This window comes from Ornithorhynchus anatinus, unplaced genomic scaffold (genome assembly GCF_004115215.2).
Source record: "Ornithorhynchus anatinus isolate Pmale09 unplaced genomic scaffold, mOrnAna1.pri.v4 scaffold_561_arrow_ctg1, whole genome shotgun sequence".
NCBI lineage: Eukaryota > Metazoa > Chordata > Mammalia > Monotremata > Ornithorhynchidae > Ornithorhynchus > Ornithorhynchus anatinus.
In genome coordinates, this window is record NW_024396865.1 from 1 (window position 1) to 20167 (window position 20167).

General features: G+C 53.7%; 1 pseudogene; it reads left to right on the forward strand.

Moving 5' to 3' along the window:
- Positions 1-1248: 1248 nt before the first annotated feature.
- LOC114808928 lies at positions 1249-18514 on the forward strand (annotated as a pseudogene).
- Positions 18515-20167: the final 1653 nt, after the last annotated feature.

A 20167-nucleotide genomic window follows, 5' to 3' on the forward strand; every position in this document is an offset into this window, starting at 1 on the left:
ACCTGGGTTCTAATTCCGGCTCTTCCACATGTCTGCTGGGTGACCTTGGGCAAGTTACTTCACTTCTCTGGACCTCAATTCCCTCATCTGTAAAATGGGGATTAAGAGTGTTGGTATTTGTTAAGCGCTTACTATGTGCAGAGCACTGTTCTAAGTGCTGGGGTAGATACAGGGTAATCAGGTTGTCCCATGTGGGGCTCACAGTTAATACTCATTTTACAGATGAGGTAACTGAGACACAGAGAAGTTAAGTGACTTGCCCACAGTCATACAGCTGACAAGTGTTAGAGCCAGGATTCGAACCCATGATCTCTGACTCCCAAGCCCGGGCTCTTTCCACTGAGCCACACTGCTTCTCTAAGAGTGTGAGCCCCATATGGGACTGGGACTGTGTCCAACCTAATTAACTTGTATCTCACCAGTGCTTAGAACAGTTGCTTGGACACTGTAAGTGTTCAGCAAGTTTCATAATTATTATTATTATCCAGTGGAGATGGGGAACTACAGGGGATCTGAGCCCACTGGTAGCAGGGCACTGGGAGGAACCCTGTTCTGGTTGTCCTCTGGACACAGCTCACAGCAGGAGCTCAGTCCAGTACTCTGCCCATAACAGGTGCCTAGCCCAGCCCTCTGCCCACGGCAGGCAATTAGTCCAGAGCCCTGCCCTTAGGAGGCATCTTGCCCAGTGCTCTGCCCACAGCAGGCATTCAGTCCGGTGCTCTGCCACAGGCAAGCTCCCAGCCTAGCACTCTGTCCTCAGCAATTGTCCAAGCTAGCATGCTCCCCACAGCAGGTACTCAGTCCAGCACTCTGCACACAACATGCTCAGTCTAGTGCTCTGGTGTCCAGTCCAGCACCCCTTCCCCAGCTAGTACTCATCACTTGCTGGTAATGACAATTGCTTCCTCTGCGTGCCCTCTGCCCCTCCCTCCTCCCTCTCGACAGCCCAGCCAAACCAACCCCTCACGTCAAGCAGCATGACCTAATGGATAGAGCACAGGCCTGGACGACAGAAGGATCTGTGTTCTCATCCTGGCTCTGCCACTTGTCTGCTGTGTGGCATTGGGCAAGTTACTTCTCTGTGCCTCAGTTACCTCATCTGTAAAAGGGGGATCAGGACTGTGAATCCCATGTGGGACAGGTTCTGTGTCCAACCTGATTAGCCTGGATCGATCCCAGCTCTTACAACAGTGCTAGACACGCAGTAAACGCTTAACAAATACCCTCATCATCATCGTCCCCCCTCAGACCCCAACGTCACCTTCATGCCCTCAGTCATGGTTGACCACTTCATCGTCTTGGAGAAAGCTGGTTCCACCGTGATCCCCTGTCGCCCCACCTACCCGCAGACGCAGGAGACCCTGCATGCCAGCCTCGGCAAGGCGGTCTTTGCCTCCTACGACAGCCGCCAAGGCTTCCTGGGTCACTTTGCCATGGGGTCCTACATGTGCGAGATGACCTGTGGCAGGAAGTTCCAGACCCGCAAGTTCAACATCTACACCTTGCAAGATATCTGCTGCCCTCGGGCCGTCCGCGCCGTCCCTTGGGGAAGGGTCCCTGAGCGCCTGAGGCCCAACAAACTCGGTCCCTTTCCTGGAGGGCTGAGTGCATGTGCCTGGAAGGCCACCACCTCCTCCGAGGGGAGGACAGTTTCCTGAGACCACCTGCTCACGGGAGGATTTCAGGGAGGCAGTGTGGCCTAGGGCACCCGGGAGGCCAGGACTTTTGACTTTAGTTCAGGCTCTGTTCTGTATTGCTGGATGACCTGGAATGTAATTCACTTAGTCTCTCTGAGCCTCATTTTCCTTATCTGTATGAGTCCCAGGGGGGTTGGGTCTGCACCAGAAGCAGAGTGGGCCTGTGAGTCAGCAGGACCTGGATTCTAATCTTGGCTCTGTCACTTGTCTGCTGTGTGACCTTAGGCAAGTTACTTCACTTCTCTGTGCCTCAGTTCCCTCAACTTTAAAAATGGGGATTAAGACTGTGAGCCCTATGTGGAACAGGGACTGTGTCCAACCCAGTTAGCTTGTGTCTACCCCATCGCTTAGGCCAGTGCCTGGCACATAGTAAGCACTTAACAAATCCCACAATTATTTGGGGACATCCTGCTTCGGCCTTGAGGTTAGTCCTTGCCAGCCAGTTGGCCAGGTCCGGCCTCCACAGGGCCCTGGCCTAGGCGCCGTGCAGAGTTGGGGAAGGTGATTCCCTGGCCCACACCTGTCCTTCCTTGCTTGCCGGTAGTCACCCCAGAGATCGTCGTGGAGATGGAGGCCCCAAAGTGTACAAGACGGGTGAAACTATTGTGATCACCTATACCGTCCTGGACAACGAGGTGGTCGATTTCCAGTGGAACTATCCGGGGAAGGTGGTACATCCCACTTGCAGCACGCTGACCGGGGAGGGCGTGGTGGGGATGGGGCTCAGAGCAGGAGTCAGTCAATCATACTTTTTGAGCGCTTACTGTGTTCAGAGCACTGTACTGAGTGCTTGGGAGAGAACAGTACAGTAAGAGAAACAATATCTGGTCACAACGAGCTTAGAGTTTAGAGGGGGAGATAGACATTAATAGAAATAAAGAAATTACAGATAGGACGGTAAGTGTTATGGGGCTAGGAATGGGGATGAATAAAGAGAGCAAGTTAGGGTGACGCAGAAGGAGTCTTTCGTTCATTCAGTCATATTTATTGAGCACTTACTGGGTGCTGAGCACTGGAGGCACAACCTTAGGCCCAATGGACAGGGAGACGGAGTGGTGGAGACATCCCCTCCATCAATTGATTAAGCACCTACTGGGGGTGGAGCACTGCTTTGCAAGTCTACTCAGTGCTTTGTGGGTGTAAATCACCATCTTAGGGGCCTACTCTGTGCTAGGCATTGTATAAAGCAGTAGGGAAAGTACGATGGATGAAAAAAAACATGGTCCCTGCCCTCATGAATTGTGAGCCCTTTCAGGAATAGGAACTGGATCTAGTTCCCATCTCTGTACTCTTTCCCAGTGCCTAGTACAGGGCTTTGCACACAGTAACTGCTTAATGAATACCAATACCACTACTTCTTCCAGTCTCACTGGGGTAGACAGGCAGAAAGAAGCAGAGTGAAGTGAAGAAGTGAATTACTAAGTGATTGAGCCACAGGGAATGCACGCTGGGAGGAACAAAAATGCTCTGATGCTATGGTGGATGTTGTTGTGAGGTTGGACATGAGGAGATGCCTCTTGAGGAGGAGGAAGAGGAGGAGGTGGATGAAGGGGAGGAGGTGAAGGTCTACATGCAGAGTCGGGTGGCTGTTAGGCGGGAGGGAGCTGCAGACCAAAGTGGGGCCGTGGAGAGGGATGAGAGGTGGGAGAGATGAGACCAACCAGTGCTGGGGAGGAGCACGGAGCATGAGTTGGGGAGCCAAGGTGACGGTCACTGTCTGGGAAACGGCCTCTCCTCCCCTGTGGGTCTGGGGGAGGCGACCTCGCAGGCCCTTGTGGGGAGGAAAGAGTTCTCCCCCTCTCCTCCCCTGCATCTCAGCCACTGCCCACACCCTTGCTTCCTTGCCTAGTCTCTCCCCCTTATCTCCTCCTCCTGATCCTTTGCCCCCACTCTCCTATTCCATCTTGCCAGCCTCTTCCTCCCTCCCTTCTGCCCTGATGTATTTCCTCCTCCTCTCTGTTCATCCCCTTCTTTCTCCTTATTTTCACCTATTTGGCAGCTGTCGGTCCACCCCTGGGCCCCAGTTCCAGGACAAAGGGTGGAGAGAAATGATGGTGCAGCAGATCCAGAAAAGCTTCCCCCACCCATCAGGACTCCCGGACCTCTCCCGGGTGTCCCCTCCTCCTGCAGGGTGGCTTGAGCCCCGCCTCCTCTCTCCGGCACAGAGGGACAAGGACATTATCAAGGTGGACGAGTTTAAGGTCCCACCCATCAAGCTGGTGTTCACCCTGATGGTGCCCGAGGCCACGGCCAAGGACAGCGGTGATTCTGAGTGTGCTGCCTACCATGTCACCGAAGAGGCGAAGCAGATAAAGAAGGTCACCCTCACGTCCACGGTAGAGTGAGAACCCTAAGTCCCCACGGTGGGGTGGGGGCCTGTGGCCAACTGGCCTCCCCGCAGCACCAACCTGTTCATCGAACCCCCTTCTGTCCCCAGAGAAAGGCTTCGTCCAGCTCCAGCCTGGCTTCATCCCAGTGGAGGCCGTGAACCTGCACGAGGTTCGGCATTTTGGTGTGGAGCTTGAGACCTACCTCCAGTCCAGGGTGTCCTGGCTGAAGAACAACGTGATGCTCATTGAGAACCTGACCGAGATCACCATCAGCCTGGAGAAGACCTAGGAGATCAGGTGACAGAGCCTTTCCCCTGCTGAGTCTACCCTAGTGCTCTCCCGCACCCCCTTTATTGAGTCCATGTCCCCAGCTGGATGCCTGAGGGCAGAATGCTGTATAGGGCCCCTACTGTATATGAAGTGCTGTGCTGGACTCCTACTCTTTGCTGAACACCTACTATGTGCAGAGTGCTGTCCCTTTTTTTTAAGGTATTTGTTAAGCACTTTCTATTTGCCAGGCACTGTACTAAGCACTGGGGTAGATACAAGCTAATCAGATTGTACACAGTCCCTGTCCCACATAGGGCTCACAGTCTTAGTCCCCATTTTACAGGTGAAGTAACTGAGGCCTAGAGAAGTGAAGTGACTTGCCCAAGGTCATACAACAGATAACTGGGGAAGCCGGGATTAGAATCTAGGTTCTTCTGACTCCCAGACCCATGTTCTATCCACTAGGCCATGCTGCTTCTTGCTGCTGTATTGGGTGCCTATTATGTGCAGAGCATTGTACTGAGCATGAACTGTGTGCAGAATGCTGTATTGGGCATTTATGGCAAGCAGGGCACTATACTGCGTACTTGGGACAGTCCCATAGGATTAGAAGACAGTCTCTGCTCTCAGGGAGCTTCCAGGCTGTGGCATGAAGAGCGCTGCACTAAGCGCTTGGGCGAGTCCAACAGAGTTAGGAGACTCGATCCCTGTTCTAAAGGAGCTTTTAGTCTAGTGGCCCATAACTTCCTCATAGAGGGAGGGGACACCTGTTGCGGAGTGACCACAGTGACCCAGGCGGGGATCTCAGTAGGTTCTGGCCCCGTATTATGAGTGTTGGGCTTCAGCCCGGCCCGGGTTCAGGTGAAATTTCGAGGGTCCTGGCCCGAGGATAGGGAGCGGCCAGGCCCAGGCCCCCTGGGATTCCAAGGCTGGAGGTTGATGCCTGTCTACTTGTTTTGTTTTGTTATCTGTCTCCCCCTTCTAGACTGTGAGCCTGTGGTTGGGTAGGGATTGTCTCTATCTGTTGCCGAATTGTACTTTCCAAGCGCTTAGATTAGTGCTGTACAAACAGTAAGCACTCAGTAAATACGATTGAATGAACGAATTATTGGGGAGACTTGGCTCCAGCCCCCCGACACCGCGCCAACCCCCTAGCTTGGCCTGCTGCTTCCTCTGGAGGCTGGCCACATGGGGATCCCAGTCTCCTGGGTCCCCCTTAAGACTGCTGGAGCAACCCCAGTCAGAACTGCTCAAGAGTCATCTGGATTGCCCTGGCCCTGGTGTGGAGTATTTCATTCTCACTTAATTGTACTTATTGATTGCTTGCTATGTGAAAAGCACTGTACTAAGTGCTTTAGAGAGTACAGTACAATAAACAGAGACATTCCAGGCCCACAATAAGATTGGAGTCAGAACACGGAAGGTCCCTTCCACCTGAAATGTCCATTTGTTGGGCGACGGAGCCACCTGGACTACTGGCCCCATCTGGGCTATGCCAGGCAAAGAGATGCCCTCCAGCTCTATCGCCTCCCCTGTCTTCCCCTTCCCGGCCTACCCTGGGACAGGCATGGGCACCTGGGCCCTGGTCCATGCTGGTGGGCATGGTCCGCACAGGGCACCCAGTGGGGCAGCCAGCATGCAGTCCCTCCCATGGAGCTGGAACACTGTGGGAGACTTCCAGGTCAGTGCTCTTTCTACTGGGCTATACTGCTTCCCTACTGTTGAAGTGAAGTAGCAAAGATGAAGTCTTTCACCTTTTGCAGAATAATTTAGCTAGGAACTGTCTACGTATGGGTTTTCTGTAGTGCCTAATGAGTGTATTCGCATGGGTCCTCTTTGATGTCACCAGGTATCAGAGCATGCTGAAGCTAATCCAAGCAAAGGAGGGAGACAGTGGGCACTACACAATTGTAGTGCAAAACAAGGATGATATAATGAACTACATTTTTGAGCTGCTTGTTCAAGGTAAGATTTAGGGACAACGCTTCCAGTCTCGGGGTGAGAGCAGGGCAGCTGCTCCCCATCCAGTCAGTCAACTGATCGATCAGCAAGATTCCCCGAGCACCAGCTGTGTGCACAACACTGTACTAGGTGCTTGGGAGAGTACAATAGCAGCCAGATACATGTTCCCTTCCCTAAGGGTGCTCATGAACTAATGTGGGTGGGTGGCTGGCAAAAATTATTTACAGGGATCATATCTACTAAGTCTTTTAGGTCGTACTCTCTCCCAAATGCTTATACAGTGCTCTGCACACTGTAAGCGTTCAGTATTCACCACTGGGTAATTTATGAATTGACCACACATGGTAACTGCTCAGTAAATATGCTGATTGATTGATTGAAATAGATCTGGGTGAAATAGCTGAACAACTAATTAAATATAGAGATAAAGGTATAAGGATTAAATTGATTGCCTGCATAAGTGCTGAGTAAAGGAATAAAATGAAGTGTTGAAGGTTGATGTGATTGGAATTGTAGGAATTAGTCTAGCCTGTAAGATCCTTATGAGCAGGGATCAAGCCTACCAACTCTATTATGCTGCCTTCTCCTAAACGCTTAGGACAAGTAAGTGTTCAATAAATACCATTGATTAATTGAATCAATTAGGGAAGGTTTCCTGGGGAGACAGGTTTTTAGAAAAGGCTCTGAAGACTCACCTTAGTCATGGGCTGGTGAGCTTTTTGTGAGGCTGGTGCTCACCGACAAGCTCAAAATAGAGCTCACCGACTCCCTATTCCCCACTGTCAGAAATGGTGATTTCCAAGAGGATAGAGAGTAACTCCTGGGGGTGCTTCAGCTCCATGCCTGCTGGCCACCGGCTCCCAGAGGAGTTTCCAGGCTCCCCGAGAGCCCCGTTCCCATGGCACTGCCAGTCTCCGCTCTTTTTGCCTTCACTGCAGTTTAAGTCCATTTCATCTTGTTCTGTCCTCGGTGGGGGGAGAACAGCTGGTCATGTAGGATAGGGGTGGCGCTTGTATAAATGGGGCCTCTTCCCCCAGTACAGGATCCTTCACATAGTGGGTCCTGGCACAGCACCCTGCTCAGAGTAGGCATCCAGCATGGCACTCTGCTCTCCTGCATTGCCCCAGGCACAGTGCTGAAAGCTGTTCCTTACCCCACTCCTCCTGCTCCACCTCTCCCTCAGGTGCCGGCCTCCATCTTGGATCTGGTGGACGAGCACCACGGCTCGGCAAGGGTCCAGACCGTCCGCTGTGTCGCCAAAGGGATGCCACTGCCCGACATCGACTAGATGGTTTGCAGGGACATTAAAAAGTATGCAGAGCAGCCTGTGCTGCCTGACCACTTCCTTCCTAGCCCCGGTCTGAGGGTCTGCACCGGTGGCCTGAGCCCCATGGCTCCATGGGGAGGGGCGTGTGTTTTGAGGGGCCGAAGCACCTTGGGACTGTTGAACGTTTCAGTAAAGTCGGAGCCAGGTGGGGCTTAGTCAGGAGCTGGGATCCACTGGGGACTCAGCACAGCTTCTGGCCTGTTTTATTCTCTGGGATGACCAGCAGAGGGTGTGGTGACCAGCAGGGGTATCAGGGTGGAAAATGCTGTCAAACTCCTGCCTCCCTCCTGCTTCAGCCTCGACCTCCCCACTCTCCCCAGATGCAAGAATGAGACCTTGTGGACCCCCCTGGCCGCCAATGCATCTGACATCACCATGGAGGCCCACACGGGCAAACGGGGACATGATGGAGAGTCAGGTGACCTTCTGGCAGGTGGAGGAGATGCTGGCAATGCACTGCTTGGCCAAGAATCAACTCGGGGCCATGACGCGGGAGCTGAAGCTGGTGGCCCCCGGTGAGTTGGTAGACGAGGGGGGCACAGGTTGAGGGGGATGACGACAGGTGGAGCCAGTCCTCCTTTCTTCCTCCTCCTCCCTCCAAGGACCTCCACCCAAATGAGGAACACCATTTAGCTCGGCCTTGCAGAGAGCCAAGGGCCAGTCGGCCCTGGTTGGGAACAGAGTCGACGATGCTGACATCTGGAGCGGGGGCTTTTGTGTCAGGAGGGGTGGTTAGGGCAGCGGCGTTGCGGGACGGGAGGGACGGGTCTCCATCTGGGGCCGCGCTGACCTTCGGGTCTCTCCGCCCCCAGCCCCGCACTCTGAGCTGACTGTGGCTGTTGCCGTCCTGGTGACCCTGCTGATTGTGATGGTCTGCCTCATCGTGCCAGTCATCATCTGGAAACGGGTCAGGGCCCTCCACCTCCCCCCTGCAAGGGCCAACTGGGATCTCTCCCCGGCCCAGCCTCCCCGGGTCCTGACCCCTCCTTTCACCTTGCAGAAGCCACGCTATGAGACCCAATGGCTGGTCATCGAGTCCATCAGGCCGGCCACCCACGAGTCTGTCTACAAAACCAAATGCAGATCCCCTGCGACTCGCACTGGGAGTTTCCGAGGGACAGGCTGGTGCTCAGTACGCTCCCCTGGACCCTCCCTGCCGGCCGGTGGCCTCCAAGCCCCAGGGACTCCTTATCCACATGAGCAACCTTGGGGGCAAAACCAACAGGCAAGCGATAGCAAGGACTAACAGTGACTTTGTGGCCCGTGTAACCGAGAACTCTGTGCTAAGCGCTGGGTAGACTCAAGACCATCAGATCAGAAATAGACCCTGCTCCACCCGAGGCTCATAGTCTACAAGGGAGGGAGAGCGGGGATCTGTATGCACATCCCCACTCACCCCTGCACCCGTACAGCCACACTTGCTCATATATGCACATGTATGTGTACCATCCCTGCACATTCACGTCCACACACACATAACACAGGTGCCCGCCGGCCAAGTCACAGCCTTCCAGGAGGGCCCCAGAAAGGCAGGCGGGCAGGAAGCAGTGGGAGGGAGGCAGGGATGGCTCGCTCCTGCTCTGACCAGCCTTGTCACCCACAGGCCAAATCCTTGGGTCCGGAGTATTTGGGGAGGTGGTGGAAGGCACTGCATATGGACTGAGCCGCTCCCAGCCCATGATGAAGGCGGCTGTGAAAATGTTAAAACGTGGGTGCCTTTGGGGGCTTCCATAGTGCATGGGGGGACCGGGAGGGCTCTCCCTCTGAAACACCCCAGGAGTCGCCACCCTTCCCTCACAGTCCCCCCATCCTGCCGGAGTGAATCCCCTGGGATTGACTTGCTCTTTTGGGGTGCAATGGGGTGGGTGGTGCTGCTGGTTACCCCAGCTTCTCACCTCCCCTCCCCAACCTTTCTTGCTGGCCATGGCCTGGTAATGGTATTGATAAAGGGTATACTACATGCCGAGTGCTATGCTGAGCGCTGGGGTAGATTTAAGATTATCAGATCTGACACAGTCCCTGTCCTGCTTGGGGCTCATGGCTAAACAGGGAGAGCAGGAATCTCATCCCCATTTAACAGATGGGGAGGTTGAGGCCCAGAGAGGTTAAGTGACTTGCTCAAGGTCATCCAGCAGGCCCCAATCCCCTCCTTACACGACACACCCTTGCCCACTCTCCTGGACTGAATTTCTGCCCTTCTGGACCCTCAGCTTTCCACTGGCCGGCTCTCCTGTAGCTGGCTGGCCTCTCCTTCCCAACCACCATTCCCTCTACCATGCCATTACTTGCCCCTGCCCCTCATTCTCCTCAGCTAAAATACCCTCCCCATCCCATCAAAGCCCTTCTCCTGAGCCCCCCTCCTCCAGAAAGCCTGCCCGGATTAACCACGCCTCTGCTGCACACACTCATCATACCACCTTGCGGCTCTTCCTCCTCCGTAGGGCCCAGATCTGTCTCTAAGGTACCAGGGAGAGTTCAACAGTAGAATAGCCCCCTCCACTAGGTGGAGCTCCTTGAGAGCAGGGCACCCAGCAGCATGGCGCAGTGGAAAGAGCACGGGCTTTGGAGTCAGGGCTCATGAGGTCGAATCCCATCTCTGCCACTTGTCAGCTGTGTGACTGTGGACAAGTCACTTAACTTCTCTGTGCCTCAGTTCCCTCATCTGTAAAATGGGGATTAAGACTGTGAGCCCCACGTGGGACAACCTGATTCCCCTGTGTTTACCCCAGAGCGCTTAGAACAGTGCTCTGCACATAGTAAGCGCTTAACAAAAAAATTATTACATTTCTCCTGCAATGTCCTCAGCCCCTACTAGTGAGCGCAGTCCAAACCGGGCCCCCGGCACCCACCACAGCTGCTCTACCACTCACATTGACCATCATAACAAGGGGAACGATAGTCAACTCTCAGGGACTGCTTCTCCACCATGTGGATTATCCAGGCCCCCACCTTCCCCTTCCTGTTCTCTTTCCAGTGCCCTTTGCCCCTTGCCAGCCCCTCTCTGAGACCGGGAAGGGGAAATGAGAAGGGTGAAAGAAATATCCCATTGCCGTTTATTGGTGGTCTGGGGTGGGGAAGATAAGGAAAACTGTTGGAGAAAGGTTCTCTCCTCCCGCGTCTTGGAGATCTCGAGCATCTCTGTCAACGTGGTCTCCCCTCTTTGTAGCTGTGGGGGCTTGCCTTTCACCCATCACCCCACTCTAAGACTGGGAACCTTCAGCCATTGCTCTGGGCATTAGGGGAAGTAGCTCAATTCAGGCCATAGAGTCGAGTGGATGGAGAGGCCTTTGTGTGCCATAAAGGAGTGGGGCAGTGCTTGGAATTACTGTGTACTGACTATATGTACAGCCCTGTGCTAAGCACTTGGGAAAGTACTGTATAACAGAGTTGGGGGGTACAATCCCTGCTAACAAGGCATTTACAGTCTACAGGAGGAGGAAGACATCAGGGAAGTTTTTTTGCAACATCCTGAGGGCCGGGAAATTGGGTGGTGGGGGAACCTTGGGGGTCTTCAGCCGTGCCGTGGACACTTGAGCTCCTAGAGGCCAGACTGCCCAGACTGACTGACACACGGTTTTTGACCCCGACAGCTGCGGCTCACATCAGCAAGATGCAGGCCCTCGTGTCAGAGCTGAAGATCATGATGCATCTGGGCCCCCATCTGAACATTGTGAACCTCCTGGGGACTTGCACCAAATCAGGTGGGTGTGAGTGTCAGGGAAGGGCATGTTTTGAGTCGAGGGATGACTGGGGTAGAGGGCTGTGGCTCTGTGGGCACAATCCTCCCCCGAGCCACCCTGCTCACTTCCCATTACCCCGGCCTCAGGACCCATCTACCTCATCACCGAGTACTGTGTCTTCGGCAACCTGGTCAGCTACCTGCAAAAGAAGCGTGTTAACTTCCTGACTCACCCCCCAGAGAAGATGAAGAAAGAGGTGAACATCTTCAGAATGAGCCCTGCCAACAAGAGCTTCACGAGGTGGGCTAGGGCAGGGCATGCTGGGTATTGCCCTGAAACCAAAGGGGGCGGGGCTGTGTACTGGTTGCCGTCCTGAATGCCCACCCTCATGACCAGGAATGGAGAAGGGAGAATCAGGGGTGTTGGATTGTCCATGCTGGGTCACTGGGGGAGAGTCAGGGATGTTGGATGGTCCGTGCTGGGTCACTGGGGGAGAGTCAGGGATGTTGGACAGTCCATCCCTAATGGTGAGAGTGGGTGTCCAGGAGAACAACCAGCATGTTGTTCTTGGGCACCTGGTGCCCTTTCAGAGTCAAAGTCCTGGGCTACGCGGACCATGGGGGTAGGCCAGCAGGTGTTGCTCAAGACCTGGTGGTCTCTGAGCCTGTTTCTCTAAATGGGGGCTTTTCCGGGGCTGGGGAGGAATCAGGAACTAGTGGCAGGAAATCTCTTTGCCAGAGTGGGAGGGAGGGGCCAGAAGTGGCCATGGTCTGTAGAATCTCCGAGCAATGAGAAATCATCAAGACCAGCTCTGACTTAGGGGGCCATACCCAGATTCCTGACATCCTCTCTGCCCTCCCCTCACCTGGTACCACTGACAGACCCTGAGAAGCCAGAGAAGCCTTTCCGGGGGCTTCTCTGGGGGAGCCAGTCCGGCCCTCCAGGATGGCAGTGCTCTGACTTCGGGGGACATACCCAGATTCCTGACATCCTCTCTGCCCTCCCCTCACCTGGTAGCACTGACAGACCCTAACGTCGGATGACGATTCATATGGCCTTGGCCTGCTGGACCTGCTGAGTTTTTCCTACCAGGTGTCCTGCAGGATGGAGTTCTTGGCTTCGAAAAATGTGCGTGTCTCTGGGGGGTGCAGTGGGATGCGCAGTGCGGGGAGGTGGGGAGGTGGCTCGGGGGTCCCTGTCCAGAGCCCGTGTTTCTGATGGAAATGGTCACTTCTGGAGTGGGCAATGGGCCCCTCCTTCACCAAAGTCTGGATGCCTCCTCTTCTTGTCTAGAGATCTCCAGTCTCATTTAGATCTCTTGCCCACCATGTATCCAGACATCCCCTTCCAGCATTTCTATACTTCTGCCCCTACCCTGGTGAGCTGGGCAGAGGGAAGAGCCCCTGGTCCATCATAAGCGTCTGGCCTCAGAGGACAGGGAAGACTGTGGCTTCTGCAATGACCGTGCCCCTCTCCCGTTCCCCAAAGTGTGCCCACCGGGACCTGGCCACACAGAACGTCCTGCTGGCCCAAGGGAAGATCGTGAAGATCTGCGACTTTGGGCTGGTGAGGGACCTCATGCTCATCTCCAACTACGTGTCCAAGAGCAGCATACGTATAAACTCAGGCCGGGCCCGTGCAGTCCAGGGGTGGGCAGAAGCATAGATTTTGGAGGCCAGGGGAAGGCTGCCTAGCTCCTGGAGCTCCAAGATGCTTGAGGGGAGGGGAGGGGCGGACTGAGGGTGGAGATTTGTCCAGTCAGTCGGTCAGTCAGTCAGTTGTATTGATTGAGTGCTTACTGTATGCAGAGCACTGTACTCAGTGCTTGGGAGAGTACAGTATAACAGACACATTCCCTGCCCACAAGGATCTAGAGGGGGAGACAGCCTCGGGCGGGGAGATAGACATCAATATAAATAAAATTACAGTTGTGGACATAAGTACAGTGGGGCTGGGAGGGGAAATTGGTCTCTGGGAGAGGCTGGCAAGGGGTTTAATTGTAACCATGAAAGCAGTAGAGTGGAAGGATGTTCTCATCTCAGTCATCAACGTTAACAGGATTTGCTGGATTGCTAGTAAATCAATGCATGACATTTATTGAGGGCTTACTATTTGCAGAGCGCTGTACTAAGCACATGGGAGAGTACAGTGCAACAGAACCTGATTATCCTGGATCTACCTCAGTATGGTACTTAGTGTGACATCCCAGCTCTGCCACTTGTCTGCTGTGTGACCTTGGGCGAGTCACTTTACATCTCTATGCCTCAGTTACCTTATCTCTAAAATGGGGATCAAGACCGAGAGCCCCATGTGGGACTGGGATTAGGTCCAATCTGATAGCTCGTATGTACACCGGTGCTTAGAACAGTACCTAGCACATAGTAAGCCCTTACCAAATATCACAATTATTATTATTACTTGGGTCAGAGAAAGAGCTTAGCAAGTACCATAATTATTACTAGTCCTGTTATTGTTATCCTTGGGGGAGGGTGGCGCAGGGTTGGGGAGGATGGTTTGAGTCCTCTCTGTGTGCTGCCTCCATGCTGCAGATGTTTCTGCCCGTGAAGTGGATGGATCCGGAGAACATCTTTGACAACCTGTACAGTACGCTGAGTGATATCTGGTCTTACTGGATCCTGCTGTGGGAGATCTTCTGTCTTGGTACATCCCCGTCAACCCCTTGCCCTGCCCCGGCAGTCCTCCTTTGGAATGCCGGAAGCAACTGTTTGCCGGCTGCCCTTGTGGACACCCACCCGCATGCTGTGGATGGGCACACACCTCTCTCTCTTCATCTCTGCCTTTCCCCACGTGACCTAGTACAGAACCCTGATTCTCCCCTCTCCACCCCTAATTGTCCCATCAGTAACCAGCTTGGACCCCCTGACACTTCCCTGACTGCTCGACTCTCCCTCCAGTAACCTAGCACAGACCCCTGTCTCCTCACCCAGTCAACCCACCACGGACCCATGACTCTCCCCTTTCCACCCCTGACTCTCCCTCCAGTGCCCCAGCATGGATCCTGTATGAACTCCTTGTCCATGACTCTGTCCAATTTCCTCTGAACCTGTTGGTGTTTTAGACTGAGCAGCTTCTTGGGGAAGGGAATCCTGTACTCACCCCCCTTTTCTTGTGTTTCCCTTTGGCCTTGCCAGCTTCTCATTCTTGTGAAACTTCCTTGCTCTGATGCCAAGATGTTTGGGGACCACAAATTTCCCGTCTGCCCTGCTCAACCCACCACGGCTGTGGAACTGGCAGTCCAGTCTCCCGAGTCCTGGCTAAGTCACCTAGGGCCAGGCCCTCTGTGGCCTGAATGGCACCCCATTGTTCACGTGAACGGTACTGCTCTGTCGACAGGGGGCACACCCTACCCGGGCATGATCATCGACTGTACCTTCTACAACAAGATCAAGGGCAGCTATAGAATGGCCAAGCCGGACCACGCCACCGACGAGGTGTAAGTCATTGTTTCTAATTCTGGCTCCGCCACTTGTCGGCTGTGTGACCTTGGGCAAGTCACTTCACGTCTCTCTACCTCAGTTCCCTTATCTGTAAAATGGGGATTGAGACCTTGAGCCCCACGTGGGACAGGAACTATGTCCAACCCAATTTGCTTGTATCCACCCCAGAGCTTAGTATAATTCCTGGCATGCAGTAAGTGTTTAACAAATGGCCCCATTATTATTACTATTATTACTGTTAAGTCTTCCTTTTTGGGCCCCTGGGCCCCTCCTCCCCCCATCCCCTTCCCCTCCTTCTCCAGGTATGAGATCATGGTCAAGTGCTGGAACAACGAACCCGAGGAGAGACCATTCTTCAAACATCTGAGCGAGATCTTGGGCAGCCTGCTGCCCAGCCACTACAAGAAGGTTCGCCCACCGTGGGCTGGTGCTGCAGCGGTGGAGGGGGCTGGGCTGCAGAGTTCCAGAGGGATCCAGGCTGCTGGGAGTCCCGGGCTCATTGGATGACCTTAGACAAATCCGTTCATTCAATAGTATTTATAGTATTTATTTCAATAGTATTTATTGAGCGCTTACTATGTGCAGAGCACTGTACTAAGCGCTTGGGATGAACAAGTCGGCAACAGATAGAGACAGTCCTTGCCGTTTGACGGGCTTACAGTCTAATCGGGGGAGACGGACAGACAGAACAATGGCACTAAACAGCGTCAAGGGGAAGAACATCTCGTAAAAACAATGGGAACTAAATAGAATCAAGGCGATGTACAATTCATTAACAAAATAAATAGGGTAACGAAAATATATACAGTTGAGCGGACGAGTACGGTGCTGTGGGGATGGGAAGGGAGAGGTGGAGGAGCAGAGGGAAAAGGGGAAAATGAGGCTTTAGCTGCGGAGAGGTAAAGGGGGGATGGCAGAGGGAGTAGAGGGGGAAGAGGAGCTCAGTCTGGGAACGCCTCTTGGAGGAGGTGATTTTTAAGTAAGGTTTTGAAGAGGGAAAGAGAATCAGTTTGGCGGAGGTGAGGAGGGAGGGCGTTCCAGGACCGCAGGGAGGACGTGACCCAGGGGTCGACGGCGGGATAGGCGAGACCGAGGGACGGCGAGGAGGTGGGCGGCAGAGGAGCGGAGCGTGTGGGGTGGGCGGTAGAAAGAAGGGAGGAGAGGTAGGAAGGGGCAAGGTGATGGAGAGCCTTGAAGCCTAGAGTGAGGCTCTCTGGGCCTCAGTTTCCTCCTCCACAAAGCGGGGCTTAAGATCCCTGCTATCCCTCCCTCTAACACTCGGAGCCCCATGGGGGATGGGGACCATGACCAGCCTGGCACTTAGCACAGGCTCGGCACCCAGTGCATACTCAGTAAACCCCACTGTTGCTAGCACCAATACTCTGAAGCCCTATGTAGCCTGGCCTTCAGCCCATAGTAACCAGGGCCTGCCATTTATCCCCAGAGCTACAAGAAAGTCCACCAGGACTTCCTGAAGAGTGACCACCTGGCCATGACCCGGATGAGAGTTGAGAGTGACCAGCCATACGTGGATGTTGCCTTCAGGAGAGAGGAGAAGCTCGAAGGGGAGAGCGGCTTGGACGAGCAGAGTCTCAGCACCGACAGTGACTACATCATCCCCCTCACGGACCTCGAACTCAGCCTGAAGGAAGAGCTCAGCAAGAGGTACCCCCTGCCCAGCCATCCTCTCCCCGCCCCCCGGCGCCATGGTCCTCACTATCCTCTCACCCAATGTCTGCTGCCTGCTGATCTGTCATCCCCCAAACCTCACCCAGACCGGGCAGACACAGTCAAGCCTACATTTTGGAGGTTTGGGAGGTTTTGCTCAAATGTAAGCTCCTTGCTGGGAGTGTGTCTACCAACTCCCTGTTATATTGTACTCTCCCAAGCACTTAGTACAGTGCTCTGCATTCAGTAAGCGTTCAATATTGATTGACCGACTGACTGGGAGTTCCTTGCCCTCATGCCGCGTTGTCTGGGGACCACAAATTTCCCATCTGCTCTGCCCACCCTTCCACGGCTGTGGAATTCCTGAGCTCTGGCTAAATCACCTCAGGGCGGGCCCTCTGCTTGGTACAGCGCTCTGCACATGGTAGGTACTCAAAAACAAAGTACTACTGATTAATTGACCCCTATAACTGGGAAGAGCAGGGAGGTGTTCTTGTAATTGCCAGCCTCCCCTCTTTCTCTCCTAGGCTCTGTACTAGAAGCCTGCTGTATGCAAAGCACTGTCCCAGGACCATATTGGGTGCAGAGTAGTGTACTGGGTACCTGCTGTGTGGAGATCAGTCCATCAATCATACTTACTGTGTGCAGAGCACTGTACTAAGCACTTGAGAAAGTATGATATTCATTCAATCGTATTTATTGAGCACATACTGTGTGCAGAGCACTGTACTAAGCACTTGGAATGTACAGTTCAGCAAAAGATAGAGGCAATCCCTGCCCGACAGCGGGCTCACAGCTTAAAAGGGGGAGACAGACAGCAAAGGAGACAGACAGCAAAACAAAACAAGTAGGCAGGCATCAATACCATCAAAATAGATAGTGTCATAGATATATACACATCATTAATAACATAGAGTAATAAATAATATATACAAATATACACAAGTGCTGTGGGTGGGAAAAGGGGTAGAACAGAGGGAAGGAGGAGTAGGGGCAATGGGGAGGGGAGGAGGGGCAGTGCAAACTGAGGAGGGCTCAGTTTGGGAAGGAATCCCGGAGAAAGTGAGCTCTCAAACATGACATAACAGACACACTCCCTGCCCCCAACGAGCTTACAGTCTAGTGGGGTATGCAGACATTAGTATAAATAAATTATGGATGTGTACATACGTGCTGCAGGGCTCAGGCAGGGTGCAAATCCAAGGGCAAGGGTGATGCAGAGGGAGCGTGAGTAGAGTCCTGGGTGCCTGCTGTGTGCAGAGTACTGTATTGGGCACCTAGTGTAGGCAGAGCACTACAGAAGGTGCTTGGGAGTCAGACAGAAATGAGATGCAGGTCCCACCCTTGAAAAACCCAGTCTAATGAAGGGGACAAATCAACATAAAGTGATGCATAGACGCCTAGGCAGAAGGGTACAAAAGGGAAGGAAGAGGTAAATCCAAGAGATCGCTCACAAGAACGAATCAATCAATAGAGGCCATTCTGCTTCTTCCCGGCCCTAGTAAAAGGTTGGCAAAGAAAGCAGGGAGGAGGGGGAAGGAGAAAGTTGTCTATGTTTCAGTCCCCGAGCCCCTGGGCTAGGAGCCGTTGCTTCCCATCGTGCCGCTGCCAGAGGTGTGTGACCCTGGCACAGTCCACCAAGGTCAGGTGCCTCCCCCTAAGGGGCCAACCGTGGAGGTTACCCTGGGCACCGGTCCCCAGGGGCCCGCAGGGCGGTATGGCTCAGTGTGGGAGGATGGGAGCGGTCCCCACCCCTCTCACCCGCCCAGGGGCAGCTTTGCAGGCTCCAGTCCTCTGGGCCGAGTTGGGAGGTGGCGGGCAGAGCGTGTCAAGTTGGAAGCTCGGTCTTTCCGATGCCCCTGGAGCAATAGAGCTATTCTGGGAGTTGGGGTCCCCTGGAGGGGATGCCTCTGCCTCCAATGGTGGGACCTCTCTACTTCCTCCATTTCAGCACCTCTGTCCACTCCCCAGGTCCCAGATATCTGAGGAGATCGCCATCGACATGGGCTCCAGCAGCTCGACCTTAGTCAAGAAAGAGGACGAGAGCCTCGAGGACATCAATCTGGTGGACGATGACATTAACATTGATCCATCAGACCCAGCGAAGGACAGGTTCTTGTAATCTCCCCCACCCCCATGGTCCCAGTACACATACACGTCCACCCTGCCCCTCCCCGCCTAGCCAAAAGCCACTTCATTGCAGTGCAGAAGCTGCCGAGGAGTCTCCGGCCTGTGCCAAAAGAGGTAGGTGGTCCTGATGGACCCCCAGGGCCCCAGAATTGGGCAAGCTGGGCCCAAGTGAACCTTTCTGGTGTGCGCTTCTCAGCGGGGGGAAAGGGAGAGTGTCTCAGCAGTATCTGTGGCTGCCCAGAAATGGCCCACCCTTGGCCCATGGCCTCCCTGTCCCTTCTCTACAGACACCACCCCCCACTGTCCCCTGTAATTATGCAAATAGTCGTCTGCCCCAGGATGCCGTCCACTGCTCTCCCCACCCTGGTCCAGAGAAGGGATTACTCCGGGCGCCTGTGGAATCTTCCCCCTCGAGACCCGGGCTCAGCTAAAGAGCCAAAATCACTTGTGACATTCCCAGACACAAGGATAATAGCATCCTCCTTTCTTAGCATTCACCTGGGCATTAGAAGGTCATGGGTTCTAACCCTGGCTCTGCCATTTGTCTGCCTTGTGACCTTGGGCAAGTCACTTCACTTCTCTGGGCCTCAGTTACCTCATCTGCAAAATGGGGATGGAGACTGGGAGCTCCATGTGGGACAGGAACAGTGTCCAACCCGATTGGCTTGTATCCACCCCAGAGCTACTAAGGTACAGTGCCTGGCACATAGTAAGCGCTCAACAAATCCCATAATTATTGTTATTATTATTACTATGTGCCCAGTGCTGCACTGGGTGCCTTTTGAGTGTACTGGACATTTGGGAAGCCTAAAATACGTAAGAGACATGGTCCCTGCCCTCTAATGGAGGAGAGAGAGTGGACCCAAATGGTTAAGTAAGCCAGAACTACCAATGTGCGAGCGAATTAAATACTGGACCCAGTGAACAAATGAATAAAACCCTGAATACTAAGGGTGGCTGTTTAGGAGGTGCTGAGGATGGGGATGACTGGGGCTTGAAGAAGTGGGCTGGGCCTGGGGGTTGGTGGAGGGGTGGGGGGGGGAGAGATCCAACTGGGAGGAAGGAGTCAGGGATGGGGTGGCAGAGTGGGAGATGGGGCAGGTGGGCCTGGGGGATGTCGACCCCACCCCCATAGCACTCATGTTCCTATTTTTATAACCTACCCCTTTCCCTACCTCTAATTTACTTTAATATCTGTCTCCCCAATAGACTGTAAACTCCTTGAGGGCAGGAAATGTGTCTACCAACACTGTAATTATAATAATGATGATGATGATGGTGTTTGTTAAGTGCTTATTATGTGTCAAGCACTGTTCTAAGTGCTGGGGTAGACACAAGCTAATCAGATTGAACATAGTCCCTGTCACACATGGAGCTCCCAGTCTTGAGCCCTGTTTTACAGATGAGGTAACTGAGGCACAAAGAAGTGTACTGACTTGTCCAAGTTCACACAGCAGGCAAGTGGTGGAGCTGTGGTTAAAACCCAGGTCCTTCTGACTCCCAGGCCTGCGTTCTATCCACTAGGTTAAGCTGCTTCTGCTGTCATTGTTCTCCCCCAAGCACTTAGTACGGTGCTCTGCACACACAAATTACTCAATAAATAACATTGATCGGCTGATTAACGGGGTGGACCAGGTTGCTAGGG